We start from the raw sequence: 24,538 nt of genomic DNA on the forward strand, positions 1-24,538 counted from the left end.
GGCACAGAGGCACCAGAGGGACATGGAACAAAGGGGGGGAGGGATTCTGGGCACACTACATGCGGGCAGCGCAGGAGGAGGCGAAAGCGCCAGCTTGAACGAGAGGGAGAGAAGAAAGCGGCTAAGAGCTACCAAGAAGAGGAGGAAGTGGGAGATGCGCTGCTTCCTGTAGAAAGCACGATGACTGAAGACAAAGCTGGGTGGGGACCAGTCCCTGGGCTGCAGGCGCCGCTGCTACACACGCACAGCGCACAGCGGCGGCGCTCCGTGGCAGCTCCTACTACTGCTGGGCTGGGCTGGGCTGGGCTGGGCTGCGCTGCGCTGCGCTGCGCTGCGCTGCGCGGGGCTGGGCGGGCTGCGCGGGCTGGGCGGGCTGCGCTGGGCGGGCTGCGCTGGGGCTCGCCTGCACACTTCGGCTCCCACCCAGGACACCAGCCAGTCTCTGACCCGCCGCGGGCGCCAAGGTAAAGGGGACGCTTTTCAGCTTGTTCCTTTTTCAGTAAGAAAATGACCACCGCCTGCGGTTTTCAGGGCAGATTGCTAAGGGAAGAGAGGGACTTTGCTTCAGGATTGGGGGAAAGGATTAGGATGGGTTCTTTTAGAAGGGCTTTGGAGAATGACTAAATTTGTGGCATGTTTGCCTTAAAAAAATCATCATTAGCGCCTAGCTTTGGTCATTCGTCAGGAAAGCATGCTACATGCAAGGAGCCGTTTGCATAGTTCTCTTGGAAGAAGAGCAGGCATCAGTTGAAATCAGCTGGGGCTCTGAAGCTGTGGGCTCATCATCTGATCGTTGCAGTCCCCTCATTTTAAGGGTGTAAGTGGCGGAAAATGTTGGTTGCATTGTCTTTCTTACATATTTCACTGAGGTGTCTTCTGTTTTGCAGTATAATGACTGTGATTGAGCTTTTTTTTTTCTTTTTTTTGGTTAAATCCTTTTGTACTCAGAATTTGCCAACAAAGACTGGAATTGCGTATGTGAGGGGCAGTATTTACCGTTTAAAGAAAGGTGTCTTCCTCCCTCTGCTCTGTGCCGCTGTAGCCTCAGAAACAGCTACCATTTGCGGGTGGGTCTCCTTCTAAAGTTGCATCCTTTCTCAAAGGAGCGTGGCGGGTTTAACTTGTCCAGAATCAGATATGTATCGATTTGATGTTTATACGGATTTTATTCATCTGTAGGTCAAGATGCATATTAACCTCAGTGAGGGACAAAATGTGAAAGTGGAGCTGGGTTATTTCCTTACCTGTATACCCCGTAACCAGAGCCAGATAGTAAAATCAGAATGCGATTTTTCTTCTTTGATTATCTTGAGCAATGGATCCTGTTAATGAGAATCCATGACCATGACTTGTTCAAATTTATGAATGATACGTAAAAGTCCAATAAATAGGTCCAACAGACTGAAAATGACATTGTGAGATTTCTTTGGCAGGATATATAGGAGAAAGAGTTTAAGACCCTAGTGAAGCATGATTTAAGAAATTGAGCTTTGTCTCCAACGGAAAGTGTGGGTGAGCAATAAATGGTCATTGATAAAAGGTTTTTTCTTGAATTTTTAGAATGAAAGGAGATAAATTTTCAAAGGAAAGAAAGAATTGCTTATAGTGGAGTAAAAATAGTAAAAAGGTCATATTTAGACACTCAAATTCTTAAAACATAGGTTTTTAAACACTAAATATGCCATTGAGAATGTATATGCTTCCTCCTTTATCACCATTCTCAATTATGAAGAGCTGTCAGGTCTGTTTTTTTTAATGCCATCTTTCTGAAATTGATTTGGCGTCTCAAAATTTGTGGTGTAGCAGTACATTTTCAGAGATAAGAATCTTTAGGTACTAAAGAAAAAAATGTCTACTTTTCTGACGTTACTTATTAAATTAAACTTGTACTGTGTCTAAGGGGCAAAATATTGCTGGTGTTGAAACCATGGAGTTTCCCTGTGGACTCATTGAATTTAATCAAACCTGTAGGCAAGATAAGTCATTCCATGTATTTTACAGTTGCACTTCCCATTTCCCTCCTAAAGTAAAAAATATGTAAAGATAATCTTCCACAGAGGAGATGGAGGGTAGATCTTGGATCTAGAATGTCCCTAATAGGAGTTCCATGATCAAGCTGCGGGTCATTAAATGAAGTAGAAAGTTGGGAATCTGGGCTGTATGAGGATGGGGCTCACCCCTTGGTACTTACTCATCTACAGGCTGTGGATTCACTAGATCGTGCCAACACCCTGCTTTGTTTGGGGATGTGTAGACAATCTGCGTTATTCTTCCCTGTGTGTTTCACAAACAAGTAAGAAAATAAAACCTTGGCCCTTAGGCGCAGGAGAGTCGAGGGCCCCCTGTTCTCTTTCACAAAACAGCTGAGAGCTGCCTATTTTCTGCACTGCCCAAAACATTTCCTTAATTGTTCAATTCCATCTTGAAGCACGACATTAGTGAGTAACAGCTGATCAGTAACTGTGATGGTAGAAGGTTTAGGAAAAGATAAAAAAAGCTCCAGTGCTATAAAATGAGACTCCACTTGTTCTGGCCATATGGAATATTGAAAGACCTAATGTTTTTGCCCAGAGTATTCAGGGGCTTTTGAGGGAGTCGACCTACACTGAAATTTTAATCGTATGTTTTTTTTCTGCCATATGGCCAATGGCTGAGTGGAAACATGACTCCATTATTTCGTGGCCAGCCCTGGGCCTCATATGGTGGGCACATAGTGAATGTATTAGGCTGACTGACTTGTTTAGCCCACTTCAGAAGGCAGGTCTAACTTTTAAGTATAAAAGCTGTATCGTCAAAGCAGAAAGCCAGTTCAAAAAGACAACTGTGGGTAGAATAAAAGAACACTGTGGAGTGAAAAGAACGTGGGCTTCGAGAGTCAGGCAGATCTGTCTTTGAATCCTACCTCTGGTTTTTACTCTTTGCCCCGGTACGTTAATGTATAAACCTTAGTTTCTTCGTTGTAAAGAGGAGTTAATAGTACATAATCAAGGTTGTGTGTGTGTGTGTGTGTGTGTGTTTTGGTTTTGCTTTTGTGTGTGACTGTGAGTGCCTGGTCCGTAGTAGGTACTCAGATGTCCGTTTTCCTTCCCTGGGGGCATAAGGAAAAGTTAGCATATTCTCCACCTTTGCCACTACCCAAGGTTCCAGGAGATTGTTTTTTTTTAATTGGAGTAAAATATGTATAACATAAAATTTCCCATTTTAACTATTTTTAAATCTTCTGTGGCATGAAGTATATTGACACTGTTGTATAACTATTACTACTTATCCATCTGCAGATCTTTTTCATTTTCTCAAACTGGAACTATTCCCACAAAACAATAACTCCCCACTTCCTCCTCCCCTCCCCTAGCAACCCCCATTCGACTTTCTGTCTCCGAGTGTGACGACTCTAGGTACCTCATACACGTGGAATCCTACAGTATCTATCTTTCTGGGCCTGGCTTCGTTCACTTACCATAATGTCTTCAGAGTTCATCCATGTTGTAGCAGGTGTCAGGATTTCCTTCTTTTTTTAGGCTGGATAATATTCCATTGTGTGTATATACCACAATTTATTCATTCATCTGTTGGACACTGGGGTTGCTTGCACATTTTAGTTATTATAAATAATGCTGCTATGATCATGGGTGTACAATTATCTGTTTGAGTCCCTGCCTTCACTCTTTTTGGGTACCCAGAATTGAATTGCCCGATCAAATTGTAATTCTATTTAATTTTTTGGGAAATGACCATACTGTTTTCCACAGTAGCTGTACCATTTTACAATCCCATAGCAGTGCACTGGAGTTCCAATTTCTCCTCATCCTCACCAACACTTGTTATTTCTTAGGGATTTTTGTTTGTTTGCTCTTGATAGTAGCCATATTATTGGGTATGAATTGGTATTTCTTTGTATTTGCGTTTGCATTTCCCTAAGCATTAGTGATGTTGAACATCTTTTCATGGGTCTATTGGCCATTTGTATATCTTCTTTAGAGAAATGTTTGCTCAAATCCTTTGCTCATTTTTTAATTGGATTGTTTTCAAGGAGACATTTTTAAATGGTGAGATCTCCTAACATGTGTCCTAAAAATCCTGATTATAATATTTGTATTTAATCTCCTGCATATACTGGTATTATCCCTGCCCAAGTAAAATACTTCTCTCAGAAGTAACTTCTAAAATCAAAAGGAGAAAGTAAGAAAATCTGCGTAGCTCCTGATAATTGGTGATTATCAAGAACCTGATCGTGAAATCCAAACTCTTACTGTAGACAGTCACACTTGTGACCCTACTGGTCGCATGTGGAACAGGGTACTACAAAGGAGGCACTAGGGGACTGTTGTTTCCACGTCTTTCTAGTTTCCTCTCATTAGCTGGATGAGAAAGAATGCCCGATAGTTGGCAGGGTCAGAAAAAGGGAAGAGCATCTAAAATACTAAATTATTTTCCAGCTCTTTATAATGGACAGGATTAACCTATGGAGAAGGGGCTATAGTAGTTAACAATAGATTTCTGAGAGAGGTTTCTACTAACGAAATGTGATTCTAATCTGAATTTCACTTTTGAAAATAGAGAATACTTCTGGGTTTCATTTCCTACTACACATTTCACCCCAGATTCTGAAACTGGTGAGGCAGTGTGTGGCCAAGGCTGAGGGGAGTTGGGCAGGAAGATGAAGGAGGACTCTGTTAAGAGCAATGATATCTGAGATTTATGGTGTGGGTATGGAGGTTGACCTTGAATGATTTGAAGAGCTGCTGAATGATCGTATGTGAAATTCTTGTAACGCACTATTTGTGTGTGTTGGTTGGTTGAATAATGAACCCCACTTTGTTTAATTTGCAAATCTGTTTATTCTACAATTACTGGGAGGATCCATGACTGGCTTTACTAGATCCAGGTGGAGAAGGGAATTACAGAGCTGTGTTAAGACCTAGTCCCTGGCCTGTGACCTCATAGAATGGTACAACTGAAAATGACCCGGAGATGAGCTTGGCATGTATCAAACTCTCCATGATGGATAATGGAAGAGGCCCAGAATTTAAGTTACTTTTCTAGAGTTACACAGATGATTAATACCTTACCCAATTCAATCTCCATTTCACCTCCCTCCATATTAGGGCAAATGGGCAGAGAAAGTGTTTACACTTTGTCACTTTTAAAATTGTAAGACTAAATTATTTTCTTTAAAAAGAAGACTATAATGTTTAAATTTAATATCCTATGTAAGTACGCAGTTTCTGTGTTCAAATTTGTTTAAATGTAATGATGCCACAGTGGAATTTGAGATTCAGATTTCCAGGTAAGAGCATTAGAGATGTATATATGTTCCCCCAAATTCTTATGTTAAAGAAACTAAGTTGTATTTAATGGGAGTCATTGTTCAGACAATCTCTAGAAGACTTCATTAAATATTAAAAAGAGGGAGCTCAATCTTCAACTCTAGTGATAACATGTTTCTTAGAAATGGTACCACTGTATGCCAAGGTTTGAGATAAGACAGGATCAGCTCTTTTATCTCTTGGCAAATATATGTAAACAGTCAAGCTCTTACTGGAGAGGCTCGGAAAAACCAGTCCCTTGACCCCTTCCTCCCTGTTCCTTTGGCCTTTCCTTGTCTCCCTGCCAGCCTGGTTGTCAGGGTCAGGCCTTCCCACAATCCTCTCCTCAGGCACCTGGCACTCAGAGCTAATAAAGAGGGTCTAGAGCTGGGTTCTACTCCACCTTCACTGCAACATCAGCAGGGCCATTGCTATTCTTTGAAACCCTTTTCTTTCTTTTTTTTTTATTTCATATTTTACTGTCCCCTATGCATTTTCAATAAATCCATTAGACCCAAGTCCTACCTGTATTTATTACAGGTGACCTCACTTCTGTTTATCTGAGAAGGCATATATTATAGGCTTCCTCAACCTCATTACTTACCACCTCAAAATTTCTCTCTGTCTCCATTCATTCTCTTCCCTGGTCTTCCTAGGTCAAATTAACACAGCCTTTTGTTCAAGCCAGGAGTAAACTCTCTACTTGGACTCTCCATTCCATTTCCTTTTACTTTGTAGGGGACTATGTTCTGACAATAATTCTATCTCTTTCCTATGTATTTGGTTTCTTCTCTTTATTGGCCCTTTCCTCTTTGCCTGCAGATGTGATTAGTTCACACACATAAATTTAAAATTAAACCTGGTGCCAACAAAGCTTCCCCTTGACTTTTATAACCTCCACTAACCTATTCTCCTTCTACCTGTAGGGGAAGACAAATAGTTTTCCCACTACCCTTCTAAGTTCTCATCTGGGAACACTAACAAAAGGCAGATTAATAAGAGAAAGCCAAACAGGTTTATTAACATATATACCTCATGTATACATGGGACATACCCAGGGAAAAGAGAATAACTCTCAGTGGTGGCTTAGAATTCAGGCTGAAATACAAACTTCGGCTAAAGACAGAGAAGGAGGAGTGGAGGAGGCCAGTTTTGGGGAGGTGACCAGGAAAAGCATGGTAAATAAGAGTGAGATTTTTTATGCAGACTTAAGTTCATGCCTGTCTACTGACTAGGGTCTAGTGATTTAGTCATCCTTCCCTTTCAGGTAGGAGAGGGAGGTGCCCTTATAAATGGAGATTTCCTTTATAAATGTAAATTTCCCTTACACAAGTGGTAACTTCTAGTCTGTTTTCACAATTTCTCCTGTGTCTGCTGTTTCCCAAAATAACCTGCTCAAAATAATCCTTATGTCAAGGAGGCATATTTTGGGGTGGCACATTCTGCCACCCTTCATAGTTCTCTGGAGGCTCCCAACTTCCCCACCGACTCCCAAGTTCTCCCTAAATATGTTTGTTCTCAAGATTTGCATTTTCTGCCCCTTAATTTTTCCCTCTCCCTTTATCAAATCCTTTTCTGTGATTTTGGTCATTGTCACCATGCAGGTCAGTTCCAAATCTGATCCTTCATCCTGACCACTCATCTGCTGTCTAAACTTGTACATCAAGCACCCTACAAACAGTCAACCCACTGAAAATGAAACTCACATGTCCAAATCTGTGCTACCATTGCCTTTCCCCACTCAACACCAGCTCCTACCTGATTCCCCGACTATTAACAACACCCCATTCTCTCAGTCCCTCACTTATGAAAACTCAATTTTGTTTTTTTCTCAACAAACAGTCCAAGTTGTAGCCAATCCCATAGCTTTTTGCACTGTCATTGGGAACACATCTTGACACTATCCACTCTTTTCCGTGTTGATAGCTGGTGTCTTAGTTCAGGCCCTCCTAACCTCCAGCTGGGCTGGTTTGTTTGTGTTCCTGCCTCTCCCTAGAATAACTTTTCTACTTCCCCTTCCACACTTCACCCCACAGTCCACAGTCTTACTTCTCTGAATAGCCAAATTCCATTTGTTCTGTAAATGCTTCCTCTTCCATGAAGCCTTCCTCGGTTTCTTCTCTGCCCTTCCCAGTAAGAAACAATCTTTACCTCCTCTGAAATCTTTTGTTCTTTCTTCACAGCAGTTAGCACATTGTAATGTGTATAATGGCAATCTTCATTTTTTCCCCTTCAGCCAGCTCTTTGAGGACAGTGACAACACCCAGTTCCATCTTTGTCTTCCTTAGAGCACGCAAATACAGTTCTACGGGTTTTTTTGTTTGTTTATTTGTTTTTAATTTCAGCTTTATTGTGGTATAATTGACAAGTAAAATGGTAAGACATTTAAAATGTACAATGTGATGATCTGTGTACACTGTGAAAGGATCCCCTCTATTGAGTACATTAACACATCCCTCACTTCACATATCTGTTATTTCGTGTGTGTGTGTGTGTGTGTGTGTGAACATTTAAGTTCACAAATGCAGTTTGTTTATAATTCACTTATTGAACTTTCTTTCATCACTTATTTTTTGGTGCAGATTAGGCTAGATACTCTAGGAGCTCTCTAGGAGCTCCTAAACTACAGGGGAAACAGGCAAATGCTGACATAATTACAGTCCAGTTGGTCAGCATGTCCACAAGTCTTAACTGCATGTCTGAATGTGCCACGTGTCCTTCAAGAGGCCAGGGAGACTTGGATGAATAAAACAGGCCAGTTCTTTGTTTTCTTGGAACTCACATTCTAGTGTTGGGAGAGATCCAGTAAACACATAAACAAATGGCTTTTAGATCTGGCTGCACATTCAATATTACTGAGGGGTACTTTGAAAAAAATACCCAGGTTCCAACCTCAGCCCAGGCTGATTAGATCATAGCTAAGTTTGGACCCCATCAACAGAAACACATTATAATAAAAGAAAATATCAGGTAGTGAAAAGTGCTGAGATGGATGAAAATAGAAACAGGTTGAATGATGGGGATCGTGTGTATGATGGTGGTGGTGATGGGAATGTGTAGTCCCTGAAGACCTCTCTGAGGAAGTGACATTTGAATTAAGATGTGGTGAGGAGAATGCCATGTGAGGATCTGGGGAGAAAGGGTTCCCAAGCTGGTGCAGGTGCCTTCCTGACGTAAGGATGGGGTGAAGTTCTAGAGGAAATGTGTCCTTTTCACCTATGTGTATAATAATCTATGAAATAGGTCTTTCCTCTCCAGAAAGCAGCTTTTCTATTAAACTAGGCAGACTCCAAATGCAGTACACTTGGCTGCTGGGCTGAGTACTTGGTCTGGGTTAAATTTTATTTAGATCAAATTGATTTACACAGGAAGACTGCTTTGTTTAATTATATTTTTCTATAGTACAATCAGCACTACAGGGCTTGTCTGAATTAAATGCCAATGTTATTGTTTAAAATAACTTTAGGAATTTGATATTATCTTTAGATGAACAAAGTAGAGAAAGCAATGATTTCTGCCCTACATTCTGTTTGGAGGAGCCAAGGAAAACCTCACAGAGGAGTCATTCAAACCACACAGAGTCAAGCGCTCGCTCATGGTTGAAAGAGCAAAGATCAACACCTTTCAGCAATCAAGTTGAGAACTAGCATTTGCTGGGCATGCTCTTTGTGCTGCTGTGTGTTGAATACTTTATGTACATTACTGTTTGCCATGAGTTTTAAAAAATCATCCTGTGATATGAGAAGAGAGTGTTTTTCAGTTAGGACACTTTTGGCTGCTGGTAAAGGAATACCCTACCAAAATGGCTTCAACGGTGGAATTTGCCTCAAGTCATCCTGAAGGAAAGGTAACTCCAGAGTTATTCGCCACTGGGCACTGTTCTTAGCAACCTGCGTTCTTTCCTTCCCCCTGTTCTGACATCCTCAGCAGGTTGGTGCACTCTCTGAGGCTGCTCCCCTGCCCATGCTGAGATGGCTGCTTTCAGACTAGCAGCCGGATTTCAATATCTAGAGGCACAGCGAAGGGACTCATTTCTTTTCATGTACCTCTTATTAGTGTGACAGAAAAGCTGTCTCCAGCTGAATTCCCCCCACAGTTCACATGCCTTATCTGTAGAGACAAGGCAGATGGAACTGCTGTGATTGGCTCAGGTGAGAGTTTCCTCCTGAGGCCGTGGAGCAGCCCTGCCTCTCCGAAGAACACAGTCACCAGAGAAAAGGTCTGGTTCTGTTAGCAAAGAAGAAGGAGGTAATGATTATCAGGTAGCCAGCCAATGGAGTCTGACACCATTATTATTCCCAGTTTATAAGTGAAGATACCAAGGCTCAAAAAGGTTAAATAACATCGAGATCACACAACTTGGAGTTGAACAGTGTTTCCATGCATTTCCCTTTGAAAAACACACAATACAGGGCACCTGGGTGGCTCAGTTGGTTAAGCGACTGCCTTCGGCTCAGGTCATGATCCTGGAGTCCCGGGATCGAGTCCCGCATCGGGCTCCCTGCTCAGCGGGGAGTCTGCTTCTCCCTCTGACCCTCCTCCCTCTCATGCTCTCTGTCTCTCATTCTCTCTGTCTCAAATAAATAAATAAAATTAAAAAAAAAAAAAAAGAAAAACACACAATACAAACAAAGAGCTTGTTTTTGTTAATGGTGGTGATCTAGGTAGACTGGAGAAAGAATCCTGAAAGAAAATACAAAATGGCTAATGCGAGACTTAGTAAAGAATAACCTTCTAAACCTATAATCCCAGAAGAAAATACATCAGGTCCTATAAAGCAATAAGAATGTCATTTAATTTAGACAGCATTTAATTTAGTCTTGCATTATCTCCATTGTAAAAACAAACATATATATATATATAAATTGAGTTTTCCTGACTGATCAGTTAAGTCAATTTGATGTAAATAAAATCCACTCTGGGCCAAGACAGGAGCTAGAGAGGCCGAGGGCTCTGTGTATGGCGTCTGTCAGACTCAAATGAAAGCTTGTTTTCTCTAGAGAGGTATTTTGTTGATTACAGCACCTGTGAGAGAAGAATGACTAATCTCTGGAATTGCTGATTATGAGTTATTTCAAAAATTGGTTTTCACTTTCCAACTCTGGAGGCAACCTGCACTTCCATTACTGTTGCCTTTTCTTCATGGTTCCTACTTTCCACAGTGGTGGTGGTGTATTTCAGAGGTTCTATATGTGAGGCGGCCCTCGTGGAAAGGGGAGATTTCAAAGTGGAATTGCTGATATTACAGTGTTTTGACCGCTTGTCTCAAGGTGTGCTTTCTTTGCATCCTCATCAGAGCAGACTAAGGATTAATAGTAGGAGTACATTTTCTGTAATAGATGATAGAGTGCTTCCTACTCATATTTGCATTTTTAAACAGGAAAGTGAAGTTGATTTCTAGGCTTTGCCAACAGAGCTCTGCTTAAGAAGGGTATTTATCTGATCTGTACAGAAATGAGAAAAATTGTGAAAAAATTTTAACAGGAAAAAAAAATCTGTCATTGGGCGCCTGGGTGGCTCAGTTGGTTAAGCAACTGCCTTCGGCTCAGGTCATGATCCTGGAGTCCCGGGATCGAGTCCCACGTCGGGCTCCCTGCTTGGCGAGGAGCCTGCTTCTCCCTCTGACCCTGCCCCCTCTCATGTACTCTCTCTCATTCTCGCTCTCTCAAATGAATAAATAAATCTTTAAAAAAAAAAAAATCTGTCATTTTAGAGTCTTTTTGGAGAACTGAGCTGATCCTTTGCCATTTTTTAAAAATCTCATAAATGTTAGCTGTGTTTAGGGAACATTGCTGTGGAGGGACATTAATTTCACTAAGAGAAAGAAAAAAAAACCTTGCTATTGAACAACCCCTAGATTTTCTTTTAATTAAAATAATACAAAAGTTAAGTAAGAAAAGGTGAAAATTTCTAGGTTAAAAAAATTATGTTTTTTACTGTAAGTCTTAATCCTCAAATACTGTAGTGTAAAAAATAATTTTCTAAGGCTTACTACACAGGCAAGTATAGTAGTTAAAGAACACCAGTTTGGAATCAGAATCTCTTGAGCAAGTTACTTTCTATGCCCCAGTTTCATCATCTATGAGATGGGAAATAATAATGACAATACCTACCTCACAAACTTGTCAGGAGAAAATTATATAATGTATTAAAATGTTTATTTAGCCTAGTGCATGACAAATAGTAACTATTTAGAAGTCTCGCTATTCAATTATTATTGTTGCCATAAAGCTGGAGTAGAGCATGTTTTATTCTATCCATGGGATTCTTACCAAATTCTAGCAGAAGTGATTGTTACGGCCCAACATTAGTCACAGGTACAAAGAACTTGGAGGACTATTTCTCTGGGGTGGCCAGATGTCACTGTTTTGACTTAAGTGTCCCTTGCACTATTTGTCCAGTAATTTATGCGCTCAGTCATAAATATTTCCAGTTTTCCTTCTGAACTCATGATAGGCTTACTTTACACTTCTCTGTCCACTTTAGGTAAGTGTAGCCACATCTCTTGTATTAGCCAGTGAAATGAGAGTAGAAGTGCTTTTTACCACTTCCAGGAAGAAGCTTCTTAAGAACCAGGATGGCAGTGCAGTTCTTGGCAATTGGCAGTGGCAAAAGCACAGAAATGGGGGCTGCACTCTTGAGCCTGGGTCTTGGAGTAAAGACAACATAGGGATGGGTCTAGCCACTGACCTGCGATGGACATGTAGTGGGAGTGGGAGTAAGTTTTGCTGTCCTACACCAAGATTTTGGGGTTGTTCGTTACCACACAGCATATCCTAGCCTATCCTGACAGATTCATGCTGGTTATCCCTTCAAACTCTAGAGGAGAAGTATATTATTGGTAATAGTACATAAAATATGTACCTATTGGGAGACAGTAATTTCTAATGACTATTTTGTGTATGTGTGTGTGTTATATGTAAACATCAGGAGATAGTTTTAAGTTAAATAGATTTATAAGTTTCCATTTCCATTTCTTTTAAAGGTTTATATCCAATTCATATGGAGGAAAACTGACATAGCAAAATAACCAGCCTTTTTTTTTTTTTTTTTAGAGAGTCAACCATTTTGCCTAAATTAGGACTCTGAATTCTAGGCTCAATACTTTCATTGGAAAATGGTCCCTCCCATTGAGAGCTTACTCAGAATGGTGCCTTGTGAAGCAAAGAATCTAAGATAAGATGATAAATTAAGCCACACCCATGGCCTTTGTCTCCAGTAAGAAAATGGTCTTCCCTAAGCCCTATGGCACTGTTCCAGTTATAAACAATGACACTACATAGAGGATCTTAAGTAATATGTATTGAATAAATGAAGCAGTCCACAGTTTTTCCAAATGTCTGGACTCTTTCATGTTTGCATTTTAAAGATTTATTTATTAGAGAGCACGTGTGCATGCGTGCCTGCAGGGGGGAGGGGTAGAGGGATAGGGAGAAAGAATCCCAGGCCGACTGCGCTGAGCAGGAGCCTGACCTGTGGCTCCAGCTTGCAACCCATGAGTTCATGACCTGAGCCGAAAGCAAGAGTGGGATGCTCAACTGACTGCACCAACCGGGCGCCCCTATGTTTGCATTTTAAAATGTCTTTATTTTGGACATTGGTTTAAAAACATCTTGGTACTAAAACTTATATTTATTCTTTCATAACACTTTACATGTGACTGACCGTGTACTCACAGATTTAGGCTATTTTATTTGATATTTTTTACTGCTGATTTTATTTCACTTGATTGTTTCATTTGGGTCTCTAAAACTACATTATGAAATACCTTGATTATTTAAATTAGGGAGAGATTAATTATCTCCAGTGTACAAACTCAAATTAATTTCATTATTAACCCAAGTTTTAAATTGATTAATCTTGGAGCGGTTAAGGAACCAAGTGGGGTTTTTTTCATCCTTAAGGAAAAGGGCATATTTGATTTGATGAATCTCTCTCCATCACAGCAGTTATGCTAATAGGAGCAAGAAATTTGCAAGAAAACTTTGAATAGCTTTTATAAACCACCCAGAAGCCGGTGTGTCTGGGGCTTCTGGGAGAACAATCTGTGAGTCATTTTAAAAAACAAACACACTCATAATCACAGTGCATGTTGTTACCATGGTAATTAGGCCTGTCGAGTTGGCTTGCTTATGTTCCTGTCAAGAGAAGAGGGGGAGAAAAACCGAGAATTCAGAGCTTGGACTATCAGCTTCTATTTGCCTATTTCAAGAGAGAGTTTAGGGGGTTCTTGAAAACGTACTGGCATAGTCATCCTAAGAGGGAAGTGAGGAAACTCTGGCATCCTCCCTTTGTTATTGAATATAAGTTAGCCATATTAGTGTCGGGTGTTGTGATTCACAGGAGAGAAAAGGACCATTTGGCATTCTCTCGGGGAGAAGGAGGGGAAATAGGTCCTTTATCTGATGTATAATTACATGGAAGTCTCTAGGGTCTACCTGGGGAAGTGTCTTGTGTGCAGGTGCACAGCGCTTTAATGATCTTCTAAAAGGCACCAGATACCACTGGCAAAATGTTATTGCAGATTAAGGGATTTGCATTATAAAGTGCATTATTCTAATATGGGTAGAGACTGGTTTCAGTGAGGCCATTGTTTCAGAGCTGATCCCCAAGTAGATGAGATATCTTTTCTCTATTTTATGGAGTAGATATGACTCTTTTATCTTGGACAGTCATCTTATAATACAGACCATGGGCAACAGAGATTAGGGAGGTTATGTGAGCTCTTATAAATCTGTCGCCATTCCAGAGGAAAGTAAAATCAAAATATGATGTTTGTTTGATGGACACGGTCAACAGAGTTATTGGGCCAGTGGTTACAGTAGGAGTGCGTCATTATGATTCTATCTGAGGAACAAACAACACCCTTAAATTAAAGGTATGAGTTAGTGCATATAAAGCTGTTTTTTTTAAGACTGTTTCTAAGTTTACTTTAAGAGGTCTAGAGATCTCGGAGTCTGAACGGTATCCTCTTAACTGGAGAATTATAATATGTTGACCAGAGTTTTATTTTATTTTTTTAGAGTATTCCTCAAGCAGATATTAAAGCAGATTTTATTTAAAGCTAAAGAACTTTTCTGTATTAAAACTATTTTTCAGAATGCTTGAAATAAAGTGCCGTGAAGTGTGATGAAAAGGTCATACAGGGGCGCCTGGGTGGCTCAGTCGTTAAGCGTCTGCCTTCGGCTCAGGGTCCTGGGATCGAGCCCTGCATTGGGCTCCCTGCTCCGCGGGAAGCCTGCTTCTCTCTCTCCCATTCCCCCTGCTTGTGTTCCCTCTCTCGCTGTGTCTCTCTCTGTCAAATAAATAAATAAAATCTTTAAAAAAAAAAAAAAGGGTCATACAAACTCAGGGAGTTGGTGTGTGATTTATGCCCTTGAGAAGATATAATAACTACTTCTTGAAACTGTAGATTTCATTTTTTCTCTCATATATGAACAGAAGGCACATGTTGCTTGAGCTCTATTCTGTGCTATCTTAATTTTCTTAAAATTACTAAACCATGCTTAAATTTTTTTTTTTTTCTGGTAAAGTAATTCATGGTGATTATTGAAAATTTGGGGAAAAAAATGTGAAGAAATGACCCCTTCTATTAATTAGGTTGTTGGTTGAACCGCATGTAACAGAGGCTTGATTTCACAGTGGGGCGATAGAAGTTCTTTCTCTTTCACATAATAACCCAGAAGTGGGTGGTCCAGGGGTGAAAAGGTAGCCCTGCTCCACAAGATCATCGAGAGACCTAGGCTTTTTCTATCACGTTCGTCCATCACTCAAGCCTGTTTCTCTTGCTTTTGATCTAAAGTAGCTTGCCCTAAGGATCCCACTTATGACCAGCAAGAAGGGAGAATGTTGGAAAGGAGAGGGCATGTGTATTTTTCCTCATCATTTAAGGTTTTTATATGCATCATTTCAAAGTTCCATCATGTAGAGTTTTTGTTTACTTAATAAATTATATTACTGATATTTAGGCTATTTCTAACACCTTGGCGATAATTCTTTGTCTACATTTTGGATTTTTTTTTTTTTAATAAAGTCAAGGAGTGTTATCACTAAGACAATGGTTGAGAACATATTTGAGGATCTTGATGAGTAATGCCAAACTATTTCCCTGAGAGGCTGTTAGCACCAGTAATGTGCTAGAGTGCTAGGCACCGAGCACCCTCAGACGGGCTTCTTCTGCAAGTCCCACTAATCATTGTTATCCCTAGGGTTCATTCTGTGAAAACAGGTTGTGTTTGGCCCTTGGCTTTTTTTTATTATTATTATTTCTTTGCTGTCATTAATCATGAGATAATGCTTTCCTAATAACTTTGGCTCATTTAAAAGCATATGATCCCTTCTAGTCATCTGGGAATATAATTGGTTGGGCTGAGGCTCTAGCACACCCACCAGTCTGAAGTGTCTTTATAGACACAGATGTTCATTCGGTCCTAGGACCCACTGTGAACTTGACATCCTCTGAAGTCCCTGTGGCCAGGGGTGTCAGTGTCTCTGCTGTTAACAGCCCACAGAAACATTAGATACTAAAGATGCTTTTATCATTCCTAAATTGTCCAAATCTACCCTCTGTAAGGGCTAGATACACACAAGCGGAAATCCAGCTCTGTTCGTAACTCCTGGAGCAAGAATGTGTTCTGCCTCTGCCCCTTTGGTCCTGTTGGGAGCAAACCGGGTTAGGTCAGGAGGGAAAAAACTTCTTCCTAGTCATCTCATTTAATCATTTCTGTCACCAAGAACTCTGCTTCCCTTAGGTTCCCAAGCCCACTTTATGTTTCATGTTTTCTTGAAGGCCAGGGAAGTTCACAAAGAGATTGTTATTTTCACATCTGCTTCTTAAAAGAAAAAGTGTTAACAGAATGTTTGTTCTTGGCTCAGAAATGTAAACCTGTGAGACCCTCCGCGCTTAGGGCTCTTCAGCCATTACCACCAAACCCTATTTACAGAAACACTCATTTGCTTAATTCAGCTCTTATGTATCATGTTATTTTTCCTTTTTATAAACAACAACAACAACAACAACAACATTCATTTTCCTCTCTGCTTTCTCAACAGCCCAGATCTGCCAGTGAGCCTCAGGCTTTGGGAACTGAAGAGGTAAGAATTAAGGAATATTTTCTCCTCCCAGGAGCTTCTTGAATCTAACCAGAACTTGAAGCAGAAAAGATGATCTTAACTGATCCTGTAGACGAATGCATTTAACATGTGATGTTTATCCATAAGAAATATGCATAGAGGCTTTAGCAAAATTAACAGGACTTCAGGATTTAAGAAAAAAGCAGTTATCCTTGAAGATAAAGTCTGATTTCTCACCCAGATTTTCCCATTTCCTTCTAAAAACCTGAGCTGGAGAGCCTTGAGGTCACAGCCTGACAATGTATTCCTCTGGCACCATACAGGATTAATCGGTTGCAGCTATTGCAGAAATACCCTGTGCAAGACAGACATCATTGTAGATTAGATCAGAGAAGGGTAAGCCCTGTTCTTAACAGATTGGTTATAGACACTGTAAGGGCTTTCCCAGTAGCAACAAACAATAATAACAAAAGGTCAATCTAATGCTGTAGGGGTTTCTTCTTAAAGAAGCTAACTTGGCTTTTGAAAGTAGCTAAAGCCATTTGAATCTGGTTGTAAACTTGCAAGGTCATCATATTGCTGAGACAGGTGATAATGTGTTTGCTCTCCCCGATCTACAGTCAGCAACGTGGATTTTTTCCCCCCTATTTTAAAATTTAACCTCATTAGGAAAAATTTCAAGCTTTTTCCAAAATAGAGTTATATAATAGACTTCCATATCCCCATCACTCGATTTCCACAACTATCAACTCATGGCCAATATTTTTCATTTATTCCACCACCTATTTCTCTTCTTTCCCCATTGGATTATATGTCAGTGATTTGAATTTGGTTGTTGGATTTTTAATTGTTTATTTACATAACTATTTAGTGGTTATAGAAAAGTGCTAATAAAAAATACTACCTACCTATAACCTGATTTAGTTTACTGGAGCTAGTCTTTCGTCCATGTATTTATTCAGCAAATATTTAGTATTTGCTAGTATTAGAAACTTAGAATCTCTGGTATAGAGGGGTGCCTGTGTGGCTTTGTCGGTTGAGTGTCCAACTCTTGGTGTCTGCTCAGGTTATGGTCTCATGGGTTGAGAGATCGAGCCCTGCGTCAGGCTCTGCACTTAGTGCGGGGAGTCTGCTTGAAGATTCTCTCCGTTTGCCCCTCCCCCATTCTCTGTCTCTCTCAAGTAAATAAAGAAATTTAAAAAAAAGAATCTCTGGTCTAGAGCTTTAAGAAGAAAGGCCTATGTGAGTATGCTTTTAAGACCATATATAGCTACCTCATATTGAGGTTCTTTTGGATTTAAGTACTTAACATCTTACAACTGAGTACAGAGCCATCCCTGCATTCTACCAAATACAGTAGTCCCCCCTTATTTGTGGGGGATATGTTCCAAGACTCCCAGTGGATGCCTGAAACTGCACTAGTACTGAACCCTATGTATATTGTGCTTTTACATATATATATACATATATATACACACACACAGAGAGATAGATATTTATACACATACATACACATATGATAAAGTTTAATTATAAATTAGGCACAGTAAAAGATGAACAACAATAGAACATTTATAACAATATACTGTAAAAAAAAGTTATGTGACTATGGTCTTTCTCTCAAAATACCTTATTGTACTGTACTCACCCTTCTTGTGATGACACGTGATGATAAAATGCCTACATGTGAGAGGAAAGGAGGTGAATGACAGGCATTGTGATGAAGCATTAGGCAGAGGATCACCTGTTTCCTCACAGTTGACCAAGGGCCACTGAAACTGCCGAAAGCAAAACCATGGATAAGTGGGGACTACTCTATTGCTCATAATGAAGACTGTCTTAGAAGTATTTGATATTCTGTGTCTGATGTTTATGTTGATTTCTTTCATGCTAATGAGTGGACTTAAATGTTTCAAATCAATCCAGGCAGAGTTTCTCAGTGGGAGTTGCTGGCAGGTTGGATGGGACAATTCTTCATTGTACTCTTTGGTATTCCTGTTCTTGGCTCACAAAAGGCCAGTGGCATCTTCCAGTCATTGTGATATCCAGAGCACCCTAAGTAGACATTGAGAACTACTGTGTCTTTGCGCACAATTTTAGAGGGCTTGTCATTTTCCATTCTCAAAAGCATTTTTGCTTCATGCAAAATTACTGATTTCAGTTATGCTCAGTGGTTCCTTATATCAGTGGTCATGTGCTAACAAACTGAAGAAAGAAACGAAACTAAGTAGACATGTAAAGAAAAATGGCGTTTTGCGCTACTAGAGGGATTTTGAGCAAATTTTCTCCAGTACCAAATATGTTTTTTTTTAAGTCTATGTAGAGAAGCAAATTAAACACTGGGTAAGAAATGGTCAAATATTAGGGTTTGGAGCAAAATACTACGAAAGCATCAGGCAAACTGAAAAGCAGCAGTGTCAGTGAAGGATATATTCCTTTCCTGTTTGCTGCCGTAACAAATTATCACAAACTTAGTGGCTCAAAGCAATAAAAATTACAGTTCTGCAGGTTTGGTTCTGTGGGGATTTCACTGGGCTAAAAGCAAAGTATCAACAGAGCTGCCTTTCCTTCTGGAGGCCCTAGGAGAGAATTCTAGAGTCTACCTTTCTCTATCTTCAAAGCCAACAGCATTGCATCTTTGTATGTCTTCTACTCTATCTACATCTCTTAACTCTGAAATCTTCTTTGATTTTAAGGCCCCACGTGGTAAGATTTGGCCCACCTGAATAATCCAGGATACTCTCCCCATCTGAAAGTCCTTAACTCAATGTCCCTTTTCCCTTGTAAAGGTTATATATTCACCGGCTCCAGAGATTAGGACAGGGACTTATTTGGGGGCTATTATTCTGTCTGCTACAAAGTGAAAGAGATTAGTTATTCAGAAAAGCAGAAAGACCTCAGGTAGCAGAGGTGGGAGTATCTAACATTTCATCATGTAGGGTTGAGCAGGGTTAGGGTTTCCAGATTGCTGAAGCAAGTTCTTCTTTTTTTTTTTTTAATGTTTTATTTATTTATTCATGATAGTCAGAGAGAGAGAGAGAGAGAGAGAGAGAGAGGCAGAGGCAGAGGGAGAAGCAGGCTCCCCACTGAGCAGGGAGCCCGATGCGGGGCTTGATCCCAGGACCCTGGGATCATGACCTGAGCTGAAGGCAGATGCTTAACCATCTGAGCCACTCAGGCGCCCCTGCTGAAGCAAGTTCTTGTCTGGACTCTCCAAATCCTGTTTTGTAGATATAGCCCCTGAAGTCTTTTGCTTTTCTTGGAGTATTTGGCATTGGATCCGGTGGGCAGGTTGAAGTCCCACAGCTCCTTTCTTGGCCAGACATTTTGGTACTATGGGTGTGGCCTCTAGAGAGCATGCTGCTTTTGGAGTTTCTTTAACTCTGGGGTGTTTGCCCATAACGTACAGGTTCCAAGGTCTTTGAATAGTACCAAAGAAATTGAAGATTTTTATTTATTTTTATTTTTTTTAAAGATTTTATTTATTTATTTGACAGAGGGAGAGACAGCGAGAGAGGGAACACAAGCAGGGGGAGTGGGAGAGGGAGAAGCAGGCTTCCCACTGAGCAGGGAGCCCGATGCGGGGCTCCATCCCAGGACCCTGGGATCATGACCTGAGCCGAAGGCAGACGCTTAACGACTGAGCCACCCAGGTGCCCCGAAATTGAAGATTTTTATTTTATGCTCTTATTTCTGCCTGTCATATTATGTTATATTTATTAGGCTCTAAAATATGGAAATTGGAGGAAAAAATAACATAATATTTTAGAACCTCACTCTAATGGTATTTATTATAGCTAATTTCAAAGGATGGTTTAATTTCCATCATATACCAGGTATGTCATCCCCACAAAGTAAGAAACCATTTCTTGCCTCATGAGTGAAATAGACCACTGGGTTGTTTTTTTTTTTTTGAAAATCATCTCTGGAGTAGAATGAGCTGGAAATTTTCGTTGGAGATTTTAATTTTTTTCAGCAAGTCTCCTCTCTATGCACCTCTAGACATTCCAACAATGCAGATCCGAAGACCAAACCTAGGACTAGCAATAGGGTAAAAAACCATCCTGATTTGTCCAAGACTGGGGTTTTCCTGGGACACAGGACTTTTGGTGCTAAAACTGGGCCAGTCCTGGGCAAATCGGGATGGGTGGCCACCCCCACCAGATGTCTAACAAATGGCTGCAGTGGAAAGTAGCTGTCATGTCCATGAATTGTTAAATTAGAATATTTAAATTCTAAGTTAAAATAGAAAATTTTTTTTGAAGATTTTGGTTTTGGGGTGCCTGACTGGCTCAGTCAGAAGAGCATGCTACTCTTGATCTCAGTGTTGTGAGTTTGAGCCCCACCTTAGGTGTAGAGTTACTTTAAAAAAATTAAAATAAGTAAGTAAATAAAGATTTTAAAGTAATCTATACACACATTGTGGGGCTCGAACTTACAATCCTGACATCAAGAGTAACTCACTCCACTGACTGAGCCAGCCAGGTGCCCCAAAATAGAAATTTTGATTGAACTAGGTAATGACAACAACCCCCAGGATTTGGGTTGAAGACAGCAGTGACTCCAACTCTTGGAAAATCTGTATCCACATATACATGTTTGCCCAAACCAACTTAAAAAAAAAAACAAAAAAACCAAAAAAACCCAAACCCTCAGATTCAGCACTAAGAAGAACCTGACATTTAGGAAGTGTTACATTTCATGCCCTACCCTTTCAGTTCTCCGCACCCTCCTACAGGATGCCTTCCATGAACACATCTTTAATAACTTTGTCACTGAAGTGACCACAGTACCTCACTGCATCTTTTTCAGCATGTCAGCATGTATGGAAATTATAAAACCCGTTTGCCAAAGCAGCACAGGACTCTCTTAGTTTGAATCCTGTCTTTTTGTACGACAAAATTGACCTTTCCCCACCTAAGAGGCAGCATAGACTGTCCCAAAAGAGATAAGTATTAGGAAGATGATCTTGAAAGCCTGAGGGGAAGGGATTGGAGTGGATCCTGTCTTGGTGTCTTATTCAGCTCAAGAACTTGGTGCTTCCTGAACCTCCAGCTGTAGAGAGTGAGCTACTTGCCCAGATCTAAGTAGCTGGGTCTGGGTAAAGACTCTTGCTCAGTCCTTCCTCCCTGCTTCCATCATACATTGCCTTGTGTTAGCCTCAGCAAGCCAGACCAGGAAAACTGGAATACTGAAGGTCCTAGGGTCTCATTTTTTACATTTCTGTGACCTTTATTTGGATATTTTTGTTCTTTAAGCCACTGGGACAAAGAGGACTGCAAGAACAGTAAATTAGCTTCCCCAGAACAGACTTTTGACTTTCAACACTTTTTTTTTTGGAATGTATTTTAGTGTTCCCTATCTTCCAAACTGCCCTAGTTGGTGGGTACAAGGAATTCTTCTTCAATAACTAGTCCCCAACCCCCCACTTTTTTTTTTTTTTTTTCCAAAATAGTTGGAGCACTCTTAGTCATGGAGGGTAGGGTCTGGTTTTCTGACAAGAATAGGTCTTGGATAGAACTGTGACTTATTTTGATAGCTTCTTCAATCCCTTTTTTGGGTTCTTTCCTTCTAGGACAACCAATCCTGATTTCATTTTGTTAGGACTAGCATCATTTCAGCTTTAGACCTCTGCTATTTTTTTGTGAATCAAACAAGTTCCAGAAGAAATGAAAGCATACCAAATCATTATGCTGTCATTTAAACCCAGAGTCTTTTATTCTTTGCCAGAGAGAAATTAGAGAGTAAATGTAAATAAGAGGTCCAAATGACTATTCTGGGTACAGGGTTCGTTTGAGGGTAATAGAAATGCCTTGGAACTAGAGAGAGGTAATGGCCGTACAACACTGTGGATGTACTAAGTGCTGTTGAATTGTACACTTTAAAATGGTTAATGATTAATTTTCTGTTACGTGAATTTTACCTAAAACAAAACAAAACTGATTGGATTTCAAGTGGAAAAAGAAAAAAACTGCTTCTCCCTCTCTTTAAATTCTGTAAGAAGTCTTAGCCATTATAATGCACTCATGTTAAGTTTCTAGACCAAAATTGTTGCTCTATCCTGTCCCATTACTCAGAGAAGATATTTAGATATAAAAGTGTGTGCAAGGCAGAACTGATGAGGAAACACTCCAGGGGGTGAAGGAGGGACATCTGAGAGTTAAGACACTAGTTGTTTATTAAGATGTATAGGTTTTGTTACTAGATTATAGACTGGCCTATACTTGGCAAAGCTGATTACAATAGAAATTTATTTTTTAAGTTGAACCATTTAAAACCCTGGACAATCTTCTGTCTTTCATGGGATAGACGTTGTATCAGCTAGGTTGGACAGTTTTTTAATATCCTGTAGTTGCAGACTGCAATTGGATATGATAAAATGGAAAGAGTCCAGATGTGATAACTTTAATGAAATGTGAGCAAGGTAACAAATTTCAGATACCGAAATGCCTTTTATTAAAATATCTCCCTTGACATCCCCAGGGGCTGTCATGTGATCAAAATCTGATGGGGACTTTTTTTAAGGGATGCTTACATAAGGGTTCACACAATCCTTGGTTTAATTATGAAGCTCTAAGGTTTTTTAATTCCTTCTAGATTTAGAGGCAACCATTTTGACCTTTCTACAGAGATGTAACTAGGCAACCAGTAACCACACTTAGCCAGGGCACAGCATCCAAACTTCATAGCCATTGCATCATTTAAAAAAAATACCATTTAAATCTGCCTTTTAGCTCTGGCATATGCTGTCATGTAATCTTTAATTTCTTAGAAAATATCATGCAAACCCCCAACTGTAAAATGGAATGGTTCCTAGAAGCCCAGCATCCTCCGAAGTTAGTAGGGAAGTGTGCCTATAAGAACAGCAGTAACAGAGTTGAGAGATAGCTGCATGCACTGTGCTTTATCATTGGGAATTAAGAAGGTAGCTTTCATGTTTGGTGTGTGAAGGTGTAAGAGCTTAAAATCATATCCTCAGCGGGTAGCAGTGAACATTCCTCATGATATGATTAATGGAAAACATGTACAGTCACAGAGATGAAAACTGGCTTTTATTCTAGTGAAGTTGATTTTACTTTGCTGAAAGGGTGGTAACTAGAAATACCTAGTTTGATCAATAAACAAGAACTTACTGAAAGCTTTTTATGCATCAGACACTCTACGAGGTATATACTATATTCCTTTCCTGTGATACCCATGCTTTTAATTTAATTAGTTTTTGTATTATGAAAGGAATAGATGTGTAAGATTTTTAAAATTCAAGCAGTCGAGACAGACATAAATGAAAAATAAAAGTTTCTTTCCAAACACTAATTTCTAGCCCCACTCCCTGGAGGAGCACTGTTTTTTTTTTTAAGATTTTATTTATTTATTTGACAGAGACAGAGATAGCAAGAGCAGGAGCACAAACAGTGGGAGTGGGAGAGCAGGCTTCCCTCCGAGCAGGGAGCCTGATGTGGGACTCGATCCCAGGACCCTGGTATCATGACCTGAGCCGAAGGCAGCCGCTTAACCGACTGAGCCACCCAGGTGTCCCTGGAGGAGCACTGTTAATAGTTTCTTGTGCATCTTCCAGAAATGTTGATCTTTTGGTTAATCTGTATTGAAAAGGTGAACATGATAAGTGCCACTAAACCATCTGTTAGTAATGCTCTTCTGGACTACATCTTTTAATTTGGAGATGCTACTTGAACTTCTTTTTGAGCTGTGCCTTTTGAAAACTGAAAAAATGTCAGCACCAAAGTGATGCCAATAGAGCATAGTGGGAGGGAGGACCACACTGAAGAATGTCACTGTGTAATTTTAGCCTCCCTCAAATTTACATTTACAACTTAAGTAATAAACCTTAAGGGAGTTCTTTATAATTTTCAAAGTCATCTGGAGTACATTATCTCCCTGGATCCTGTTGATGACCCTGTGACGCAGGAATTATTTATTTTACGAAGGAGGGAGCTGTGGTTCTCAGAGGTTAAGTATGTTGCCCACGAGCACAGCTGATGAGGGACAGGATCAAGACTTGAAGCTGAGTCTATTCCAAGTTATATTCTTGAGCCAGACTACACCGATAACTGTGAGGAACAGAGAGGCCCGTGACACCTTGGTGGCTCCTGCGTGACGGGGCTGTGCTGTAAAGCAAGTGGACGCTGAGGTTGCCCTCA

General features: G+C 40.3%; 1 protein-coding gene across 3 annotated transcripts in view; it reads left to right on the forward strand.

The window, feature by feature from the left end:
• The first annotated feature begins 252 nt into the window (after positions 1 to 252).
• GNG2 (G protein subunit gamma 2) overlaps positions 253 to 24,538 on the forward strand; it is a 120,247-nt gene continuing 95,961 nt past the window's right edge. The window contains exons 1-2 of one of the 3 annotated variants that reach the window (XM_054513706.2): positions 253 to 464; positions 16,359 to 16,400. The gene's annotated coding sequence lies outside the window, so the exon portion shown is untranslated. Of the gene's footprint in view, positions 465 to 8,636; positions 9,154 to 16,358; positions 16,401 to 24,538 lie in introns of those variants that run through there. The other 2 variants (XM_045900850.3, XM_045900851.3) reach the window with 2 other exon arrangements.

Source organism: Mirounga angustirostris, unplaced genomic scaffold (genome assembly GCF_029215605.1).
Source record: "Mirounga angustirostris isolate CCGP_5_RB_7025 unplaced genomic scaffold, mMirAng1.0.hap1 SCAF_9, whole genome shotgun sequence".
Classification (NCBI taxonomy): Eukaryota; Metazoa; Chordata; class Mammalia; order Carnivora; family Phocidae; genus Mirounga; species Mirounga angustirostris.